Raw genomic sequence first — 23,595 nt, forward strand, 5'->3', positions numbered from 1 at the left:
TTTAAATAAATAAATAAATAAATAAATAAATAAATAAATAAAAATAAAACAAATTTTTCATTAAAAAAATTAAAAATCTCACGCTGATCCTCACAAAAAATAATACAGAACTAGGGTAGAGCTACAATAAAAGGAATGACATAATCTGCTTTGCATTATTGAAAGTATAGTCTCAACTGCTATATATAGAGAGGCTTATAAACAGGCCAAAGGAGATCAGTTTAAGAGTTTACTGCAGAGACCAGGTGAGAAGCAGTGCTATGTTGAGTTGTAGTGTGTAGCTGTAGTGTGTAGCATGTGGGCATATTATGTATTGTGTAGGCGTAGCTGTGAATGGAGAGCAGAAATCATTTCAAATGTATTTGGAGACAGAAGCACAGGGCTTAGTTGTTTGATTGGATGTGCAAGTAAAGAAAAGGGTGGGAACTAGGAGAATGCCCAGTTTCTTCAACACTTCAGTGGGCAAGATGGTGGTGTCATTAACTGGGATACAAATTACCAGCTAAATTTATCTCCAGATCGGTGGTACCTGCCCAAAGTGGGAACATCTCAACTGGCAACATTGCAGACATAGGACAATTAAATCATTTCAACCAAGTCTTGTTATTTTAACCTCCAGGAATTAGAAAATAACGATGTTAAGCTAACTCAGGTGTGGGCACTGCATATGAAATGTACATGTCAACGTGGGCTACCCAAGAGAAAGAGCCTTAGTCAGAGTCATCAGCAGAGGATGAAGACTTCAACTGCACAGTTTTACTGGGGCCAGACAACCCCCAAGACTGAGGTTGGTCTGTGGAGTATGCAGAGATAACGCCAATGTTGAGCCTTCATACTACTATCAACTTTGCTATATTAAGATAGTCATTATAACCTTGTTACATTATACCCTCCATTTCCCATCACCTGACTAATATAGTTGCAAAGGAGGTTACATTTTCCTAAAATTGCCTTGGGTTTCTTTTTGATCAAATAAGGCATGTCTCAGTAGCTTTAAGTCATTTAACCTCCCGTCACAAGTTAGATGAGCACTTAAAAAATAAAAAACAAAGCCATGCAGATTTCTTCCCAATTACTAGAGTATCCTTAATGATCTGGAGATTAGCTATAGATCAGAATCAGAATCGATGGAGGAAAAAATAAGATTACATTGAAATTCTCTCAAAATTAACCTGAGATTATTTTAAAAAATGCAAACTCAGGGTAAATCACTTAGGGTAAAAAAATAAGCTCAATTATTAGATAAGAAAGGACTAGGCAATTAAGGGTAAATGACCTGAGGAGCAAATAGAGGGAATTCTAGACTAAGCATGAGTCAGCAATACTTGGTGTCAAGTCAAAGCACTGTGAAAGGAAGAGAACAAAAAAGAGAATCATGGGAAGCTGGAAAGTTAATACAATTAGAGTATTTAACTTGAACTCTGGGAATCTGGAAAGATAGCACTGTTTCAGGAGAAGAGCAGGATGTCCTTATCCAAAGAATGCTGAAGTCAGGAGACCTAGTTCTGGCCTTGCTTTGTTGCTAATAAGCTATAAAAACTTGACAGTTCACTGAATTTCTTTAAGGCCTAGATAATTCATCTGTAACACGAGCATGATTGCAATATTGAACCTATCTTCATCGCTCTAAGGAAAAGCTTTATCAAGTAAGTAAAAAGAACTATAAAATATGGCAGTTATAGGAAGTGTGAGTAAAAACGAAAAACCAAAATATGTAAGCATTAGCAAATGTAAGGCAACCAGAAAGGCAGAACTGGCTATTTCACTTCTGAGACCTGGTACCAAATGAAACACAGGGCCCTTAGTTGAAAATATATTAAGAATTTTAGAATGACAACAGCAGAACACCATACCGAGCATGGCGACCAATGAGGCATGAGCTCAGGGAAAGTGCACAGGCTGTAAGTCACGAAGCTGGTCCTGAGGAGACGAAAGAGATTTGTGCTGTTCTCTGTGTCCCCTAGGGTTGAACCCATAAATTATTGCTCCCACAGTTATGTTACACCATAAAGTGTAATTTCTCCCCATAATTGTAGAGTACCCTTCAGACTTGTGTCTTTGAAAGGCATGACAGGATCCAGTGAAGTGCTGGGAGTTTGTGCACTTATTGTATGTTATACTATATTTCACTTTTAAAAACTAAAAATTATCAGAATCTTTGGGATAAGGGCTAGAGTCTACATGTTTCCAACTAATAGGAAAAAAAATCTTAGGGTATATGTGGCAAGAATCATAGATGTTTGAAAGGAAAAGGGGCCAGATATTCTTTATCATTCTAAAGAGCATAACTATGAGCAAATGAACCAAAGAATATTTTATCAATCTCAATATATAACAGCACTTTCTAGTGAAGAAAAATATCCAAAAATGGGATGTGATCACTTCTCAGGTACTGGAAGTTTTCAGGCAGAGGTAAAAGATCATTTTCCACGGATACTGTAGAAGGAATTGCTGCAAGTGACGGAGGATGGAATACCTGACCTCTAACTTTGTCATTCTATATTTCTAGCCTAGATTGGAAAGAGGGCACTATAATGCTGAAGAATATGAAAGGTTATGAAGGTCTGCAAAAGTGAAGAATCAAAGGAGAGGAAAGTCCTTTGGTATTTCTTATGGGGCTGGGGACAGGTAGGATAGGTAATGTGTTTCTAAGAAATACCTAAATCTAGGGCAGTGATGGCGAACCTATGACACACGTGTCAGAGGTGACACGCGAACTCATTTTTTTGGTTGATTTTTCTTTGTTAAATGGCGTTTAAATATATAAAATAAATATCAAAAATATAAATCTTTGTTTTACTATGGTTGCAAATATAAAAAAATTTCTATATGTGACACGGCACCAGAGTTAAGTTAGGGTTTTTCAAAACGCTGACACGCCGAGCTCAAAAGGTTCGCTATCACTGCTAGGACAACAGTACGAGTTTATTCAAAATTGAGAACCAGATCAACTGTATCTAAAAGGAACACCAACAACCGTCTGAGCATATTGTTAAAGAGGAATCATGATAGGAGTAATGGTAGTTGTCTCTGGGGGAAAATAGACCGAAGGCATGGAAAACCTCTGGAGTACTGGAAATGTTTTCTCTCTTGACTGGATGGTGTTCACACAACAGTATACATACATAAAAAATCAAGATGCAAAGATGCACACCTAATATTTGTGTACTCTGTGGACTTATTGTATGTTATATTTCACTTTTAGAAATCAAAAATTATCATAATCTTTGGGATAAGGGCTAGAGTCTACATGTTTCATACTTTCTCTAAGGGATCCTTACGCACACTAAAATTTGAGAACCTGTCAATGTGCAGATAAATAAAATAAGGCACAGGGAAGTCTGTTTATTTTCCCAAGGCCACTCTTCTAACTAATGGGGGGGAGGTCTCAAAGCCAGAACTACTATGAAATAAATTAAATAATAATAATAAACCTTAAGAGTATTAACCTCACTGCCAAGTCTAGTGGCTGATTTAAGACACAACTGGTTAAGAGCAGATTAAGACCAAAAAGAATTGAAAGGGAACATCCATTCTTAAGAGCCTAAAAAAACTAGCCTAGGACAATTCAACCTGATTTTCTGGATAACTGGAAGGTATTAAATGTTTCTAAAGGAAACAGCTTAATATAAGGGAAAAAGTGGGTAAAATGAGTGGACTGGATTAGATTTTTAAGAGTCCAGGGCAGCAGGAAGACCAGACCTAAATCAAGACAGTACTGGTATGAACAGAGAGCAATGTGCAACAATAACAGAAAGTTTAAAGCTAGAATCAGTGGTACTTAGCAATAACAGCAATAATTAGTTGTATTCACTATGCATTTACTGATTGTCAGATGCCTTCATTTTATAATTTGATTCTATCAACAACTCCACAAAATGAAGACTATTATTATCCCACATTTAGCAGATAAAGAAACTAAAGTAAAGCAAGAGGATAAATAACATGTCCAGGCCCCAGATAGTAAGTGGCAAATCTAGATTTTGAACCCAGAACTTTTTGGCTCCAACTGCTCTATTATAATAAAGAAAGGGGAAAGAATAAAGTCAAAGATGCCACGCTCTGTAACACTAGGGACAGCTAGTATGATAATTAAAAAACATCGGTCACACTGAAGAAGAACAGATTTCATAGCAAATAGGATTAGTTCAAATCTATTCACTTGCACTATGAGGGTCATTAATTTCTAATATCCTCCTATATTAATATGTGTTCCAGTATTAATGAACAAAGGAGAAAGGGGCATAGCAGTTGTTCAGTAACAATGAAATTTTTAAACCAGCATTCACAGTGCTTTTGCAAATAACCATGCTCACTAAAATGTATCTAGCTACAAAATCCGGCTAGAATGTTAACATGCCTTCTACAACTGGTATATGGCCTCAACTTCACAGTATGTAATTTATTTCACTATGAAATAAATTAAATAATAATAATAAATCTTGAGTATTAACCTCACTGCCAAGTCTAGTGGCTGATCTAAGACACAACTGGTTAAGAGCAGATTAAGACCAGGGGTCTTCTATTTCCCTCCACACTGGCTTTGATCATCTTGTAGTAAAGTATTGGGGTAAAAGAAAGCTTAGTGGTTGATGAAGCCTTGCCCTAAAAGAGTAGGGTTAATCCCTGGCCAAAGAGTCACGGGTTCAATTCCTGATCAAGGGCAGGTGCCCGGGTTCGATATCCAGCCCCATTGGGATGCATGTGGGAGGCTGGGAGGCAACCAGTCAATCTCTCTCTCTCTTTCTCTTTCTCTCTCTCTCTCTCTCTCCCCTCCTTCCACTCTCTCTAAAAATCAATTGAAAAAATATCTGGTGAGGATTAACAAAACAAAACAAAACAAAAAAGGTAGTGTTAAGCAACATAATATGTAGAACTAGGAAAATCAATGGGAACATTGTAAAGCACCTGATTCCATGATTTGACCAAGAAAATACCAAAATGGATCTGGATTTATCATATTATTGACAGAAAATAGAAATGCTTTCCAAAATGTCAAGGGCATGCCAAAAGCACAAAGTTTAATAAAGTTAGCATTAGTCAAAGCACATTACTGTACAAAGATTTCTTCTCCAGATATCCAGACTCCTGTCAAAGGGAAAAAATCAACATAGACAAATGAGTGGGTAATGATTTATAAGCCAATCTTTTGGGAAAGAGTCATTTCCCCACTTTAATGTTCACAAAGTTATAGAGGAAGAAACAATCAAGAAACAACCAAGCTAATCATGTAAAATTAGATCACAAGTTTCCTCTAGTCTATATCATCAGCTCCAGTGAAATGTTTATTGCCGAAATGAGAAATGCCATGTCTCAGGGTTGTCCATTGGAAGGTAGCTGCTGTAAAAAGCATTTCTTGTGCATTTACTTGAAGCTCACTGTATGCTTTTATGTATTTTTTCTTATGTTCTATTTAAAAATAATTTTTTACTTTAATGCAAAAATAGCGACGCAATTATATTAAAACTAAACTGCAGTCACAATGGTCACTTTAATTTTTTATTCAATGGTATATGTTTTAATTTTTAATTAAAACATTAGATATAAAAATGCACAAATCACAATGGCATAACTTCCTTAATTACTCACAATAAACGTACCTGTGTAAAAAACACCTAAGCCAAGAAATGTAATAGATGTAGCACCCAACAAGTCCCTCTCAACATCTAAACTTGCACCTCAAAAATCGGTTTGGTTTTTTGGAGGCTAGAATTTCCAGTACACTGTTGAATAGCAGTGTTTAAAGTGCTCATCTTTGTCTAGTTCCTGATCTCTAGATGAAAAACTTTTAATCTTTCACCATTAATTAAGTTATCTGTGGGTTTTTTAAGTCCCCAGTCATCCACTTTTTAAAACATGTCTTTACTGATTTTAGAGAAGGAGGAAGAGAGAGGGAGAAAGAGAAACATCAATTGGCTGTCTCCTATATGCCCCCTACTGGGGAGCAAGCCTGCAGTCTGGGCACGTGTCCTGACACAGATTCAAACTGGCGACCTTTGGGTGCTTGGGACTATGCTGAACCAACTGAACCACACCAGCCAGGGCGCAGTCATACATTTGATTAGTGACATTTCTAATCTACTTTTGCAAAGGCTATATTCCTTTTCTTATATGGTCACAAAAAGCGCTGTGGGGTTTTTTATTGTTTTTTTTTAGCTTGTGTCCAGCTACTGTTTTGAAAGAGGTTTCCTTGAATACTGGGAGCTTAAAAACACCTTTCCCAGGCTTTGCAGATAGTCTCTGTCCTGAGGCATTCTTTCAATCCCACTCAGATGGGCCATTCACAACTCTGCCTTACTTAGCCTTAATTTTCTGCTTGCATGGAGCCTTGTGATCAGCCAAACACCAAAGCTTAGGGTTTTCTCAGATATTTTCTAAACATGCATCCAGCCCTGGGCATGTGTGTGTGTCTATATGAATTCTCAAGTATACATGAGAACATTTAAATGCTCCAATTTCCCAAAGAAAGCCTTTCCCCATAGCTGACTCCCAGGTTTAAGGCTGCCTATTGTCTCTACCATAATATATTGTCCCAGGTGGCTGCTGGCTGTCCATTTGCCTTATAATGTTTTGGGGTGATGCCCACTGCTTTTCTGCCCTGAGTGAGTTCCAAGTTAAGCAAAACAGAAATGAGTTATGTGTGCCAATTTTTCAGGTAGCCCCCACACAGCTTAGAACAAACACACCCAATAATGTGTATCACTCTACAGTAAATTATTTTAAAGAAGCCACGGATTTAAGAATCTCATACAGTCAATACCAATGCCTAACCCCTGCCCCCTGATATGATAGCAGAAGCTGTTCATCACACAGGAAACACATGACTTTATTTGGCTTTAATGTTTTCATATTCAAAACGCCCACTCCACTGCATGTATCCACATGTCCCAACATTGTCCCCTAAACTACTTTCTATAACTATCTATTCTGCGCTCACTTTCCTGTTCCTTTTCTCACAACAGAGAATAATTCAGTGCATTTTCCTTAATAAAATATAATCATGACTCCTTTATATTTTATCATTCCATTCCATTTCTACCAGTCTTTACAGAGAGGGCAATTCTTATTTCCAAGGTTAATAAATAAGGATACTCCTGAAAGAAAACAACATTTCTATCTATGTTCTCCTTTTAAGCATTTTTTCATTGTAATTTGGAGAAAGATATCCACAGAGCAAGGTGGATGTAATTTCTCATCTTGGTCCCCAACCTTCTTTTGTGATTCTCTCTACTCTGCACTGTTTCAAGGACCACACTGAGACCTCTTACCTGGTTTATGATGCGCTTATGGTTTTATTTTTTAATGAGCTTAGCCAGGGGGGCCTTGCAGACAATGATCTCATTTAAGGGACAAATTGCTCCCTGTTTTAAGGACTCAAGAAAAAACTTCCCTTCTGCCAGTTTTCTCCTCACTTCACTTCACCTAATTTGTTCAGCAAAAAGTTTATGTGCAAATACCGTGTTCAAATCACCATAGGGAAGGGGCAGCACACAGTTTTGGAATAATGGCGAACGTAATTGTTACAGTACTAAAGCGGCCATGACCACCTAAGGCAAGAGAATTGGTTTCACTAACTACTCTGACTAGAGATCAAGTGACTAATAACCTCATGAAATAGGGAAAAAAGTAGCATCAATTTACTTCTGCGGCATCAGTACAGCAAGAAGAAATACCATGGAGTGGAACAGGTGCACCTGAAACGGGGTACTGTGGTCCATCTAAGATGAGTATATATGCCAGCATGAGAACTCTAATGAGAAATTTTGAGGGACTGGAGTTTCCATTTTTCTACTGATATCATTGTAATCAGCTAATTATTGAGTATAGGAAAGGAGCAAATGGAAAGCCAGACATTATAGGCCTATTCCCCCTGCAAAACATTGGGGGAAGGTGATTGGACAAAGAGAAGATAAACACATGCCCAGTAAAGCTGGGGTGACTAGTGAAGGTGCTTGTCTGTCAGTCACACCTGGGAACAAAGGTCATTGGCCAGAATGGGTGTGGCCACTGCAAGCCTGACAAGGTTTGGGATACTAAACAAAGAAATTCACTCTCTCGGTGCTCTTGTGCTCTTGGTTCCTCTTGGCACGTTTGGCTCTGGCCCATAAGCACTCTCCAGTGTGGACCACAGCCATGTAGACCCCACACACAGTGGAATAGTGGACTCTAACTAGCCTGATGCTGAACTGGACCCCACTCCAACATAGAAGGGAATCTCCAGACACTGGCTACACTTCCATGACTGGACTAAGGGAAATGGGGCTTTGGAAACCCGGAGGTGTAATTCCACAGAAATAAAGCTCTCTACCATATCTCATTCTCTCCCAGGGGCCTCCAGAAATGCTTATTCCAGTGATACTGGAAGAGCTCCACTTGTCCAATAATCAGTTCTGTAGTGAAAGCTTAATGCTATTAAACATTTTATTTACTGCTCATAGCTCTTTGAGTATACCTAGCTACGCAGGTGTGACCTAGCAGACTGATTAGACAAAAGTGAAGGCAACGTCAGTGCAAATTTCACCCACTGGCTTCAATTCCACTTTTGGAGCTTCCACATTGAATAATAGAATCCCTCGATCAAACGTCAGCCCCTAATTGTTCAAAGTCAGGTCCCAATGTCTCAACCCCCTCTATTTTTTCTCTTATCAAAATAAAAGAAGTCCTGAGTGTCGGGACAGAAATGATCTGGAGGCATAAGGACAAAGGCAGTTGGAATCTCTGGTCCTCAGGTACATACCATGTGGTTGTGAAACCAGCATGTTCACATAGTGACCCCGGAAACAGGCCTCAGAATTGGCCTCCAAAAGAGCGAATGGCTTTGAGGGCAAGTTCATGCCTCACCTTAGAGGGAGGTGTAGAGGCAGAGGAGAATCTGCTTTCCAGTTACACCAGCAGCCTGAACTTCTTCCTCATCCCCTCCCACTTCCCCGCCTTGGTGACCCTGTAATGGATGTGCTTTAGAATAGACACAACGCCTCAGGTGATTGTCATTTTGATTAAGCTGTAAACCTACAGGCTTGTGAGAAGGAAATAGTCAGGCTTTCAAATCCTGGGCAGAGAACAGACCACAGGGCAGGCCGATTGAGTTTAAATAATTTAGAGATACCCAGTGAGAAGATTACCCCCCTAAATATTTAAGACCCTGAAGGAACAAGCCATTCCCCTTTGTTCAATGTTTTCTCTCTGGGAGAATTGCCATCAGAGTCATTGCTGACTCATCTGTGGTTCAGTTTTAAACCCTTGACTCTCAAGAACTTATACTCTTGGCTCAATCACAGGGTTGGAAAGCAAGATAGCCAGAATTTTTCCTGCCACTTGTCACAGCAGAGACAGCCCTCCTGTCTGGAGATAATGGCATCCTGTGAAATGTCATATTCTGGTGTGCAAAGTGGATAGGTGTCTAGCAGACACTCCGAAGGCCAGAAAAACATCAAATGTAGTGCAATTATTAATTGGTCAAATAAAACACATTCAAAAATATATGCCAGTCTGACATAATCCATTTTTTTATTGAGTCCTAACTGACTGTCATTACAAATTTTGTAATTTTGTTTGCTATTCATTTCTCTTTGCACCCATGGAGAAAATAAATAGTGTATTTATTTGTTCATGTAGGGGTGGGCAAAAGTGGTTGACAATTGTAATACAACTAATAATACAATAATTAATAAATAATAATACAAGAATAAGCTGTTTTATGTACTCACAACTGCAAACCTACTTTTGCCAACCACTGTACATTCTTCCTATTCTGCATTTTTTAAAATTTTATTATTGATTTCAGAGAGGAAGGGCAAGGGAGAGAGAGATAGAAACATCAATGATGAGAAAGAGTCATTGATTGGTTGCCTCCTGTATGCCCCCCACAACCAGGGCATGTGCCCTGACCGGGGATCGAACCGTAACCTCCTGGTTCATAGGTGGACGCTCAACCTTTGAGCCATGCTGATGGGGCATATTCTGCATTTTTAGGGAGAACTCACAATATGAGAAAAGTGGTATGTTCAAAGGAAATGGAAATAGGTGTCCTTCAGCAAGAAAAATGGAAGTCCAGGGAGACAGAAAAGAGAAGGGTAGAGAAGGAAATATATATCCTGCTACCCACTCTAAGTTGAAACCTCAGAAAGAAGAAAGTTGGTGGTTTTAGAAACAAGCAAACAGGTTAGGGAGCCCAGAGCACTGGCATGCCCTCCTCAGTTTATCAGGTGAGGACTGCAGAGCTTTCTAGTTCTCTTAGACAATCTCTGTGACTAGCATGACCCTCCTGTGTGGAGGAAAAACTAAAGGAAGAGAGGTCACAGTCACTGCCCCCAAGGCTCCTCCGCTGCCTGGGTTAGGGATAAGGAAGTCCCTGCTTGCACCCAGGGTGGACTTGGAAGCTGGCTGAGTCTGGATCTGCAGGCCTGCTTTGGCTGTGGAGGAAAAGAAATAAAGGAAGAGAGGTCATAGTCATTGCCCTTAAGGCTCCTCCGCTGCCTGGGTTAGGGATTAGGAAGTCCCTGCTTGCACCCAGGGTGGACTCGGAAGCTGGCTGAGTCTGGATCTGCAGGCCTGCTTTGGGGAATCCATGTGAGTGACCAGCATAAGCCAAGAGGCAAGTGGACCACGTGGCTGAGCACAGAGACTATGGTCCCAGCATTAGCTGAGTTGAGGCAACTCAGCTGATGGGGAAGGGTCACTGAGCCTTGAAAGTACTGAGAGTGAAGAAGTTATAATTCACCAATAAGATTTTAGCAGCTGCTAGCAGAACACTGAGCATTGCACAGGACAAAGGCCATCAGGCCTGAAACCAGGGGGCCCTAGGGAGGAATGGATTTGGCATGTAGGCTAGTCACCCCTCCGCCCAATGGTGTGTGTTTCTAAGAATTATTCTAGAAAAGACCAACAGAGCTTCCCCTACAGCCAGACAACACTGTGATGTGTGAAGTAAGAAGCCAACTCTCACACACCATTCCCAGTGGTGTGAGGGAGTTAGCTTAGCGAGGCTCAGAGGGCCCCACTGTTCAGAGTGCTCCCGAACCCCACTTCCAGTGCCACAATATTGTCCGCTTGAAATCAGCCATATTGGGATTATTGACAGCATGAAAATTGGTAAATGCTAAAAATCAGACCTATTTTCCCCCCCAAAGAGAGCTGATTGTTAACGTTTTACCAGCACACGTAATCCTCACACCTTCTCCTCCATCCCTCAAGGTAGAAATGTGGGAAGACATTAGGAGTTTCCTTCCCTATATTAGCAGGGACATGGAAGAATAGCTGCTCAGAGTATAGTTGGTAAAAAAAAAAAATCTTATTCTATAAAAGGTGCAGAAGAATTATTCTAGAAAATGAGAGGCTAGATTACAGACAACTTTAAATTCCATGTCAAGGAGACTGGCCTTTAACTCTTAATCATTAAAATAAAAAAATCATTAACAAAACTTGAAGGTTGGTGTTTTTTTTAAAAAAAAAAAAAAAGAGTGGCATTATATAATGGGTTTGGGAAAGTCACCTTTTAGGGTATATCAGATTGGATAATGTAGTACAGGGGTGGGAACCTTTTGTCTGCCAATGGTCATTTGGGTATTTATAACATCATTCATGGGCCATGCAAAGTTATCAACTTAAAAATTAGCCTGCTGTATTTGGTCAAACATTTAATTAACTCACCCTTAATGCCTTGGCAGGGCCAGACCAAATGATTTCTCAGGCCTTATCTGGCCTCGACTTGGACATTCCCCACCCTGATGTAGTGGGTAAAAAAAGAATATTTTCAAGAACCCAAGTGATTGAGTCTATTAAATGGCATTAAGAGTGACTTGATAAAGGAGCAAAAAGTAGAAACCATAGAGTGAAAATAATGGGTGAAAAAATAGAGTTATACTAATCGGACTTTCAGAACTAGCTTTATTTACATGTCTGCCATGTGTCCTCATTTCCTATAGATTTCTCTTTTCCTAGGTCAGATTTCAGACCCCAAGTGCCTCAAAGTCAATGCTTCAAGCAGGTGATCAACCTCCATCAGAGTCACATAGGTGGTTGCTATACTGCAGATTCCTGGGTTGTACTCAAGACCTATCGAATCAGAACATCTAGAGTTGAGGCCTAGGAGTCTGTGTTTTAACTGTCACTCCCCAGTGATTCTCATGCACCGTCAATTTGAGATCAACTCTCTCGATGTAATCATTGTGTGGTCCAGCACTTCAAATAGATTCTGACGCTCAACCGAGATTTGCTGGAGTGGAAGGGAGTTGTGGGGTCTAACTGTGTGACACATACGGTTAATGGGAGTTTAAAATATGGAGTTTCACCTTATTAACTTCATTGGCTGCAAATGGCAAGCTTAAAACGGTCTCTTTCAGGGAGTTTCTCAGTTTTCCTCTTTCTACTTCACAGACCTCTTCCTTCAGGCACTGGGTACCTGAATCAGCTTTTCTTAATTGCCGGAATTATTGCCACTCCAAGGTTATGCTGACTGCTTTCCACTGATCCCTTCATCCATGATGAGGTGGGAAAGTGACCCTCCCTGGACCAGGAGGAGGATGCCAAGTATCCCTGGCTCAGATTCGGAGCACAGAGTGTGAGCTGGGCTCTGATCCTGGTCTTGTGACCCCATGCTAGTAAATTTTGATCCTCGGTTTTCTTGTGTATGAAATAAAAGGGGGGGAAATAGATGCTGTAAGGAGATTAAAATGAGGCTACTATGTTCCAGCGTTTGATGCAGTATCTACTTAAGAAACTCTGGCTCCCATTTTTCTCATTTTCTTTGGATCCAGATCAAAGCTGCTGTCCTGGCAGTCATCCTTCTGAATGAGGCAAAGAGTCCACTTGTCATTTTCCAGGGGATGCAGTGCATCCCTGAGCTCAGGCAGCATTTCAGCAGCATGCCCTCAAAGCCCTTCTCTCTATGTTGATGGTATATGGGAGAAAGCTATTCCCACAGCCCTTCTCTCATTAACTCACCCTCCGTTTCTTCAAAATGCCTCTTATTTTTTTGTCAGTTCTCTTTACTCTTTTCATACCCCAGTGCCTCAGCATATCTGACCTGGTCCAGATGTCTCTTGTCCCCAGAAGGGGTATTCAGTTCTGACAGCCACTGCCTGGACTCAGACATGCTCTAAGGTTGACATCTCTCACAAACATAAATATACCTTAGACCCCACGGATCCACTTGGTCACTCCTGCTTGAGGCCAGAGGCACTTTCTAGGAAAGGAATTTGTTTCCTCTTCTTTCTCTGCAGCAGGCTTCTTCATAGCCTCCCCTTTCCTCAGGATCCATTGCCTCCACCCAATACTCACCCCCTAGGAGACCCTAACGCTATGGCTCCCAGCAGTTTTCCTCTGAGAGAGTGGCCACATCATGCTCCTCTGTGTTTCTGATGAGAAGAAAGGAGTGCTTCAGGCTGTGGTTTTTGCTGTATCCATTTCCCTCAGGTGTGAGCATCCGACATCCGTCCATATTAGTTTCCCAGAATCCTCCACCTGGAATACTCACAATACCCTTGGAAATGCCTGAAGAAAGCCCATGGAGAAACGAGGTACCTTTTTCTTGAACACTGGTCTTATCTGAAGATTCAGGAAATGAGGAAAGATATGAGGAAGAAGTTAAGGAGTACTAGTATAAGAAGTACTGGTAAATAATTTTTTAAAAAACATCTTCATTGAAATATACCTCATTATATTTTTGTTGATATGTCGGTTAAGATCCAGGCAGGAAACAAATGGCATAATCAAGTGGTGAAGCTGGTCAGCTGAATAAAGGCCTACTTGCAGACTTGTGGGAAAAATGAAGGGAAACCAACAAGGGGCAGTGAATCACCCTAGAGCAGTGGTTCTCAACCTGTGGGTCGCGACCCCTTTGGGGATCAAACGACCCTTTCACAGGGGTCGCCTAAGACCATTGGAAAACACATATATAATTAAATATTGTTTTGTGATTAATCACTATGCTTTAATTATGTTCAATTTGTAACAATGAAATTGGGGGTCACCACAACGTGAGGAACTGTATTAAAGGGTCACGGCATTAGGAAGATTGAGAACCGCTGCCCTAGAGGAAGGGTCCATTCCTGCCCCTGAACCTGAAGCTGTAAGAAAGAATGACCGACCTGAAGTTGTGTCCCTTGGTAGAGAGATGCATTGCAGTCAAGCAGGTAGAGAGCCCAGTGAATGAGGAACCTGACCTCTCCATCCATCTGGACTCTGACCATCAAACGCCCATTGGCCGAATCTAACCATAAGCTGGAGGGCAAGAGTGTCCTGTGAATGCCATCCACAGAGGCTGGCTATAGGGACACTAAGCCAAGAGGAGGAGGGTTGCCAGCGCACGGGGGACAACGGGAGACAGCTCCCAGATGTTCTGTGGCGTCTCTTCTAGAGAATTCTTCCATTCTTTCAAAGGGCTCTGTGGCCAAATCCATTTTGGGAACCTTAACTATAGATGTGGTTTACAGATTCACAAAGCAGATCAGAATTCTAGAGGCTTGTAGACCTTTCAGCAGGGTCAGAACAGTCATTTAGGTTCTGGGGTTGGGTCGCCTGGGTTTCAATTTAATCTCTACTTCACAAGTTCTGTGGCCTTGGGCTGCATATTTATTTTCTTGAAGCTAAGTTTCTCCCCACATGAAATAGAGACATGTTTTGTACTTTCCTCATAGAATTATGGTAAAAAATAAATCAGAAAATTTTCAAGTGTACCTGAATATAAGTACTCAAACATGGCAGCTGGTTGCAATTAGGGTATGTTAGTATTTTCATCATTCTAATGACCTGCTTAATTTAATTTAACCCTGAGATTCCCAAACTGAGCAAACTGACCTCAGACTCCAGCACAGGTTAAGACCACATGGAATTGGGGAAGACATGATGCATAGGAAGTTCTGCTCCGGATTTTGTTTCCCATGGAAGGACTTTGAGTCTCTAGAGCAGAGCTTCCCAACTTTTATCAACTGAGAAACGTGTTAACATGCAGAGTGTGATTTGATTGGTCTCAGGTAGAACGTAAACTTCTCCATTTTAAACAAATTCCCAGGTGGTCTTATGCCATTGACCCTGGGCCCTGCGTTAAGTGGCAAGGCTGGGCAGATGCTTACTCCCCTTGAGATGAAAGAAATAGACTTTTTTAGCACTTTTGTTTTCACAAAATTGAACTTCTGGCTCTGGGAATTGGAGTCAGAGGGCAGTGTTTAATGTTGGATGAAACCCAGGGGAGGAAGCTGCTCTGAGCAGTTTTGTGAAGGAATCGGATTTCCGGAGGTAGGGGAGAGGGAGTCACAGAAAGGAGAGAAAGACAAACTTTACCCAGTGGTGACTTTGCCTCGGCCAGCCTTCACTTAAGAAAAGAATCCCATATGCCTCTAACACTCACCACACAGACCCCCGCATAGCATCCTCCCCTAGGCGCAGCTTTATCTCAATATTTTTAAAACAGCATCCATCTTGCAAATGTTTAAAAGGCAGTAAAAATCATGCATCCTCTGCATTATGCTGAAAATCACTCTAAAGGTAATGGATGGTTTCACAGAAACCGAGCCATTCCCTTCAACACTTAAAAGATAAAGTCTGTTACATTGTCCTTACCTCACATCACGATGGCTCTTTGTATAAGCAGATGGGAAGGGTTGGTTTCCATGTGCCTGTGCATGAGAATATTAACTGACTGCTTTGACTGCAGAGCTTTTAATAAGAGGAAGAAGGAAAGTCGTGGCTCAGTCATTTCTTTCTCCTGCCCAACCGACAAAACACAAGGAAGTTAATTACTTCAGAATCAAGCATCCAGCCTAATGTGTGCTTTGTTCTTCTCAACCTGGAGCAGTGGCATTCCCAAATTGTTCCAGCAGCTGCCAATAGCTATCCCAAGTCTCTACTCAAGATGGGCCAAGTTGTTGAATGTCTTTCCCTTCAGAACCTGCTAACACTTCTATTGTGTCATTTCTGGAAGCCATGCTCTCTGCTATTCAACCTGCTCTCCTGACTTTCTTCAAGACCCGGAGAGGCAACAGCACATGGCGACAATGAATCAAGTCTCCAGATTTGGATAGAACCAGGTAGACCCAGGTGCTACCTTCCTTCTTATATGACCTTGGACTTGTTACTTTACCTCACTGGACCTTAATTTCTCTCATCAATACAATGGCAGTAATATAGTCCCCATCTTGGAGTTTCTCTAACTATGACAAGTTCTCTAGTGAAACAGTATAGACTGCCTGAGGACAAAGCCAGGCATTCATCGAGCCAAAAATATATTGGCTGAAATGTCATTGTAACAAGATGACATAGGAGCAAGAGGACTTGCTGGAAGCTTCTCAGTGATATTTGTAAGAAATTGTATTAGCTTTTAGGCACGGTTCCCTACCAGGGCTCTGCAATCTAATTTATGTTAAACAAGTTTTTGTGTTATCTAATGGTCCTTAAGGACAGGGACTATACCCTTCCCACTTGTGTATTCTCCACCCATCATGTCTAGATTCATTATTTAATAAAGGCTTTTAAACTCCAAAATCAGTTTTAAGAAAAGGGGGGCAGCAATAATATTTATTAAGTGTCTTCTCTAATTATCTCCCAAATTATCACATTTTGATTTATTCTCACGACAGTTTGGTGAAAAAGATATTAATTTCCTTCTTTCCTTCCTCCCTTCCTCTTTTCTTCCCTTCCTCCTCTCCTCTCTCTACCTCCCTTTTTTTCCTTTATCTTCTTTTTTCATCACAGAGAACTCTGAGACTAAGAGAAACAAATGACTGTAGTGGTCATAAAGCTAATAAAACTTAGAGCTAGCAGGTGCATGCAAATATGTAAAATTGCAAAGCCCACACTCTGCTTATCATCTCACATCATGGACTGAATAAAGTCCCAGTTATCTATTACATATGAATGGTCCAATAGTACTTAAGGGGAAGCCACTTCTGCTTCATCTAAAGGGAGTCCCAAAAAACGTATACACATTTTAACAGCTGATAGCTCAATTTTGAAAATGAAATGTATTTTAATAAACACTACTATCTTTATAATTATTCAAAGTATGTGTATACAGTTTTTTTGGGCTTCCCACTTTGTATTCTCCACCCATCATGTCTAGATTCATTATTTAATAAAGGCTTTTAAACTCCAAAATCAGTTTTAAGAAAAGGGGGGGAGCAAAAATATTTATTAAGTGTCTACTCTATCTCCCAAATTATCTCATTTTGATTTATTCTCACAACAGTTTGGTGAAAAAGATATTAATTTCCTTCTTTTCTCCCTCCCTTCCTCTTTTCTTCCCTTCCTCTTGTCCTCTCTTTACCTCCCTTTTTTCCTTTATCTTATTTTTTCATCAAAGAAAACTCTGAGACTAAGAGAGACAAATGACTGTAGTGGTCATAAAGCTAATAAAACTTAGAGCTAGCAGGTGCATGCAAATATGTAAAATTGCAAAGCCCTCACTCTGCTTATCATCTCACATCATGGACTGAATAAAGTCCCAGTTATCTATTACATATGAATGGTCCAATAGTACTTAAGGGGAAGCCACTTCTGCTTCATCTAAAGGGAGTCCCAAAAAACGTATACACATTTTAACAGCTGATAGCTCAATTTTGAAAATGAAATGTATTTTAATAAACACTACTATCTTTATAATTATTCAAAGTATGTGTATACAGTTTTTTTGGGGGGCGCCCTATATAAAGGTACCAAACTACCAGGCTCCTGGGGACCAGCTTCCTCTTGTAGGAAGTATCTGGGACCCCAAAAGAATTCCCTGGATGATCTTCCAGTCCTATGCAGAGAAGATGCAGTCACCACACACACACATACACACACACACACACACACACAACACACACACAAAAAAAAATCTGCATAACAACCAAGGTGTCTAGAATAGCAATCAGAATGGCAGAGTTAGAGAAGTCTTTTGAAAGTGAACTTTGTCCGGAGAATGTGTTAATTGCCTCCGGAGTGTGACTGACCAATAACTGCACTTGACTTAGAAAAGCCAGAGAGCCTCACCCTTCAACCCTACAACAGCCTTAACATGTATCTTCTTGACAGAAAAACATAGTCAATTAACTTTCCACTCTGCTCCATGAAATGTGATTGTATAACCTACATAGAAAGGAAGGAAACTAGTCTTTAATCATCTACTCTATTTCAGGTGATATATGTCACTTACATTGTTTAGCTAACCCACACAACCACACTATTAAAACAAATTATGGGCCCTAACTGGTTTGGCTCAGTGGATAGAGAGAGCATCGGCCTGTGGACTGAAGGGTCCTGGGTTTGATTCCGGTCAAGGGCATATGCCTGGGTTGCTGGCTCAATCCCCAATGGGGGGCATTCCAGAGGCAGCCAGTCAATGATTCTCTCTCATCATTGATGTTTCTATCTCTCTTTCCCTCTCCCTTCCTCTCTGAAATAAATAAAAATATATTTTAAAAAATAATGAGTATATGCCAAGGAGTGGAATGGCTGGGTTGATAAGGGATCTTAAGAGTGCTTAGGGTTATGTTTTAAATTGCCTTTTTGACCTTAATTAAATCACTCAACCATAATGATACTCTGCCTTAATTATAAAACTAGACAAAGAAGCGTTGCTATATTTACCAGGGAAAGGTCTCCCAAAACAGAAGCGCTACGATGGATAGTGGACAAAGACTGAAGAATCTGGTTCTGCCACCAACTAGCTAAATGTCCATGAGCAAACCACTTCACCCTCTCGCCTCCATTGTTCTTATTGGAAAAACAAAGGGACTGCATTTATTGTCCAACATGATTCCCCACATTAAAACTCTGTAATTTTATTAATATATATAAAAGAATTCTGAAAAATTAAAGTATATCTCTATTATTATCACATATTGCCTCCTTGCTGATAAATGACTGTGACCTACGGTGAAAGAACATTAGTGTTCAATTGTCAGGAAAAGTATGCCCAAAATATACAATTTTCTCAAAAACAAGATCATATTCTCAAACAATTCTCAGGTGCTTATGGGACCTCCCAAAGGATGGGAAAATCATTTCTTTTTCTTTATGTAATTTTATTTTCTTAAACAAAGAAAATACTATAAGGGAACCCATATGTTCTCCCTTTGCAATATATTTGCAGCACTCCCTGGTAACATGAATGGCTTTGGAAAGAAACGTTGAATTATGTCCTTTGGGGGAGCTGGAGTCACAGTGCAGTTGTCCCACAGAGAACTGAGTTGGAGGCTTGAAGCAAATGAGCACTCCAGCACATAAAAATTTTAAAGTCACACTTAACTGTGTGATAACAGCAAAGATTATACTTTTAGCAAAACACAGGGTGATTAGCCTTGGGAATCCTCATGTATTTTAGTTTCTTGTATATTCCCAGTTCACACAGAAATGCATTGAAGCATATTGCTATGCAGCACTACATGACATTTTAGAACAATTTATTATTGTATCTCATGGTTCTGTGGGCTGACTAGACTCAGGGCGGTTCTTACTGTGGTCCCCATGAGGTTGCCCTCAGACATCGGGGGTTGCAGTTATCAGAATGTCAGACAGCCAAGATGGTTTGAGAGATGGCCACCTAATCTCTGCTTTACATCTTTAGTTCAGGAGAACGTATCTAAGATTCTTTTGGCATTTAAAATTTACAATTTACAATTACTGATCTTCAGGAAAGTCCTGTTAAGTAGACTGACTAAGGATGAGAAAATAGAGATTCAAAGATGATCCTGTTTGCTTGCACCAAACAACATGGCTATGAGGAAGGCGAAAAAATTCTAAGCATTGTTCTATTCCTGGTTCAGTACTATTTTCATTGCAACATATTACTTCTCTTATTCTAACGGTTTGTGGGGTTCCTCGCTGAAAATGTTGACACCAAAACTTGCCTTCCAGGACAACTGACCTTTATACAGCCCTCTATAATCTAGATTAAATCCATCTACCTGGGAGCTCTTTAAACATTGGAAAACTCGGTTATCTTCTAAGATAGCACCCTTTCCCAGTTCTCAGTCATAGTTTCTTTTTTTCTCTTATTAGAACATAAGTATTAGTCAATGTTTTTTAATATCATGTTTATTTATTTTTCCCTAAAATCAAACATTAGATTTTTGGATCAAAGTCATAGTATTATTACTTTACAGCAACAAATATGTTAGTTCTCCATGACCCATGTTCTCCCTTCAATGTGACACAATGAGAGACAGATGTAACCCTGCATCCAACGTGACTTTTTCTTTAGCACTGTGGGAGAATAATTCTAAATGTATGAATCTGGGAACTTAAATAGAAACTACCATATAGCTAGCACTCTCCCCTCCAGAAAAACAGAGATAAACCTTTTCTCCCTGATATTCTATGATACTTTGCATTATAAACAGATGGTCCCAGATATTGCACCCTCCTTCCTTGGAATAAGAAAACGTAGCTCCTGGAGACAAATCCCTATCTCCAGAGGTCTCTATTCAATCACTCTTTAATGTCCAATGTTTGTCCATTTACTTAGTTTTCTTAGCTCAGAGGTCATAATTATATAAAAATATTTTTCTCAGTTCCACATTAGTGTGCACAAGGGTTGAGTCTTTGGCCCCCTAGTCATTCCATGCTACAAAAAATCAGCTTAGTGCTTTTTATACACTACATACTATATAGATGTTATTGAATCCCCAGTCTCTCCATTTTCATAACACTACCCCTTTAGCTTCATATTTTCAGTCTAAATAACCAATTGACATCTCCATGATGTATTTTGTATACCTTAATGTGGAAGACCACCTATTGTCTTCACTAGCTGATTAGCGTAGACAGAGAACCCCCCAAAGGCTGGGTACCTTTGAAGCCCTAGCAAAGGTTGGAGCTGGGCGCCACCTCTGTTTGTCCAGACAGTGGTAGCTGAAGCAACTTCCCCATTTATTATTATGTAAATCCTTGCTGATGGGCTAGTCCTATCTCCAGAGGTCTCTATTCAATCACTCTTTAATGTCCAATGTTTGTCCATTTACTTAGTTTTCTTAGCTCAGAGGTCATAATTATATAAAAATATTTTTCTCAGTTCCACATTAGTGTGCACAAGGGTTGAGTCTTTGGCCCCCTAGTCATTCCATGCTACAAAAAATCAGCTTAGTGCTTTTTATACACTACATACTATATAGATGTTATTGAATCCCCAGTCTCTCCATTTTCATAACACTACCCCTTTAGCTTCATATTTTCAGTCTAAATAACCAATTGACATCTCCATGATGTATTTTGGATACCTTAAACCCAATATATTCAAAATAAACCATTCATCCCCTTCCTAAATCATTCATCTTCATTTATAGACACTTGTATGCAGTGTGTTCCCCCAAAAATGTATACACACTTTAACAGCCGATAGCTCAATTGATGTTTCTTTCTTTTCAGATTCAATCCGTTGGAATTAATAATGGTAACCAAAGTGTGTACACATTTTTGGGATACCCTGTGTATTGGCACCATAGAGTCTTTGAAGTAAAGAGCCTGATAATCATCTTTGTCTTCACCAATGTACAGTTATGTCCTTTCTTCCTTTTAACAAATATCTACTGAGCATATACATTGCATGCCAGCCCCTAAGAATCCAGCAATGAACAAAGCAATCAGATCCCTTGCTCAGAGGGAGCTTATGTTCTAATAGAGAGAGACAAACAATAGGCAAATAAGCAAATGATAATATTACAGATGGAAATAAATGTTATGAGGAAAAAAGAAAAGATCCAGGTATTTCTATGAACTATATCACCAAACAGGGTCATAAAGTAAAATATCAGCTTTGACTTGTTACATAAGCATTGACTTCTAAAACAAAACAAATGAGTCACACAGGAAAAAGATAGGCCAATCCAACATTTCAGCATTCCTTAAGAACATGGTTCTTGCCCCAAATATAAAAAAAGACAGAAATTCATGTGTTTTGAGACAACCAGGTTTGACAATACCCTCTTTCATCCCCTTCCACTGAACATCTCAAGAAGAGAGTGGCCCACCCTAACTGGTTTGGCTTAGCAGATAGAGCATCAGCCTGCGGACTCAAGGGTCCCAGGTTCAATTCCGGTCAAGGGCATGTACCTTGGTTGTGGTCACATCCCCAGTAGGGGGTGTGCAGGAGGCAGCTGATCGATGTTTCTAACTCTCTATCGTTTCTAACTCTCTATCCCTCTCCCTCCCTCTCTGTAAAAAAAAATCAATAAGAAGAGAGTGGCCCATTGCATCTTTGAGTGTCAAGGTGCCATAGGAAGCTGACAAGACAAGAAAATATATGAGAACAGAGTAGTCTGTGGCTTACATCTCTCATCGATGTTTCTAACTCTCTATCCCTCTCCCTCCCTCTCTGTAAAAAAAAATCAATAAGAAGAGAGTGGCCCATTGCGTCTTTGAGTGTCAAGGTGCCATAGGAAGCTGACAAGACAAGAAAATATATGAGAACAGAGTAGTCTGTGGCTTACAACTTTTCACTGACCACATAATTCCAGGAATTTGGCTGGGACTGTGCATAATAGTGTGCCTCCCACCCCCTCATCTGAATAGGGGAATGAAAAATATGGAACTCTCCAATAATTGAGTAAGCCACCATGAAAATGTGAGATAGATAACAAACATGATAGACAGAAGAAAATGGAGATTAAGCCTGTGGATTCCCAGTGGTACTATAGGAAAACCTGAGTAAATGAGACAGACACAATAATCAAAAGTAAAATGGAAACAGATATTCTCGAGCTGAAGAGTAAGTTAAAACCACAATTGAGAGTTTATTAGGCATCAGGTAAAAAAAAAATCTATAAAAGGATACCAATAACTAGATTTGGTTAAAATAGATTTGAAGCAGAAAGAAAAAGTAAACATTTTTTCCCTCATCCACACATTCACCCTTTATATCAAAATTCTTCCAGTCTTAAGTATGTCTTTTTTATATACAAAGTTTTTTTCTAAATTTCTCTTCACTTTTCCTTGACAGTTCTTTAAGCTGCAGCACTTTTAAAGCACTTACAACTGTAGCCATTTCTGTTTCTCTACCATTGCATTTTGCAAGCTAAATCCTAGACCAATCCTAAATTATATGGCAGAACTGGATATTATCTGTAATAGTCAGAGAAATACCACCTCTGAAAAGTGAAGTGCAATAATAATCACAATTAAGGCTCATCAAGATTTGGAAAGGGAAATCAGCACCACAAGTGGACAGTCTCATACGTTGCCATAATTCCTCATCAAAAATAATAGCTCTTCCCTACACTTGCTTTTGTAGCCTCTTCATATCCTTCATGCTTGGGTCTACTTTCTGAATTGATATTTTCCCCTTTATCCTGTAAAAAAAATCTATAAAAGTATACCAATAACTAGATTTGGTTAAAATAGATTTCAAGCAGAAAGAAAAAAGTAAACATTTTTTCCCTCATCCACACATTCACCCTTTATATCAAATTTCTTCCAGTCTTAAGTATGTCTTTTTTTATATACAAAGTTTTTTTCTAAATTTCTCTTCACTTTTCCTTGACAGTTCTTTAAGCTGCAGCACTTTTAAAGCACTTACAACTGTAGCCATTTCTGTTTCTCTACCATTGCATTTTGCAAGCTAAATCCTAGACCAATCCTTCTAAATTATATGGCAGAACTGGATATTATCTGTAATAGTCAGAG

At 39.7% G+C, this 23,595-nt stretch overlaps 1 long non-coding RNA gene across 2 annotated transcripts in view; it reads right to left on the reverse strand.

Annotated features, from left to right (window-relative positions):
• The window catches only part of LOC106724094, a 29,238-nt gene extending 7,171 nt beyond the window's left edge, over nt 1-22,067 (reverse strand). Inside the window, exons 1-4 of one of the 2 annotated variants that reach the window (XR_001359858.1) lie at nt 22,027-22,060; nt 17,968-18,063; nt 15,559-15,703; nt 13,279-13,545 (exon numbers count right to left, since the gene is read on the reverse strand). This is a non-coding gene — a long non-coding RNA (uncharacterized LOC106724094). Of the gene's footprint in view, nt 1-13,278; nt 13,546-15,558; nt 15,704-17,967; nt 18,064-22,026 lie in introns of both variants that reach the window. The other variant, XR_001359859.1, reaches the window with a different exon arrangement.
• Between the last annotated feature and the right edge of the window lie 1,528 nt (nt 22,068-23,595).

This window comes from Myotis brandtii, unplaced genomic scaffold, assembly GCF_000412655.1.
Source record: "Myotis brandtii unplaced genomic scaffold, ASM41265v1 scaffold714, whole genome shotgun sequence".
Lineage (NCBI taxonomy): Eukaryota > Metazoa > Chordata > Mammalia > Chiroptera > Vespertilionidae > Myotis > Myotis brandtii.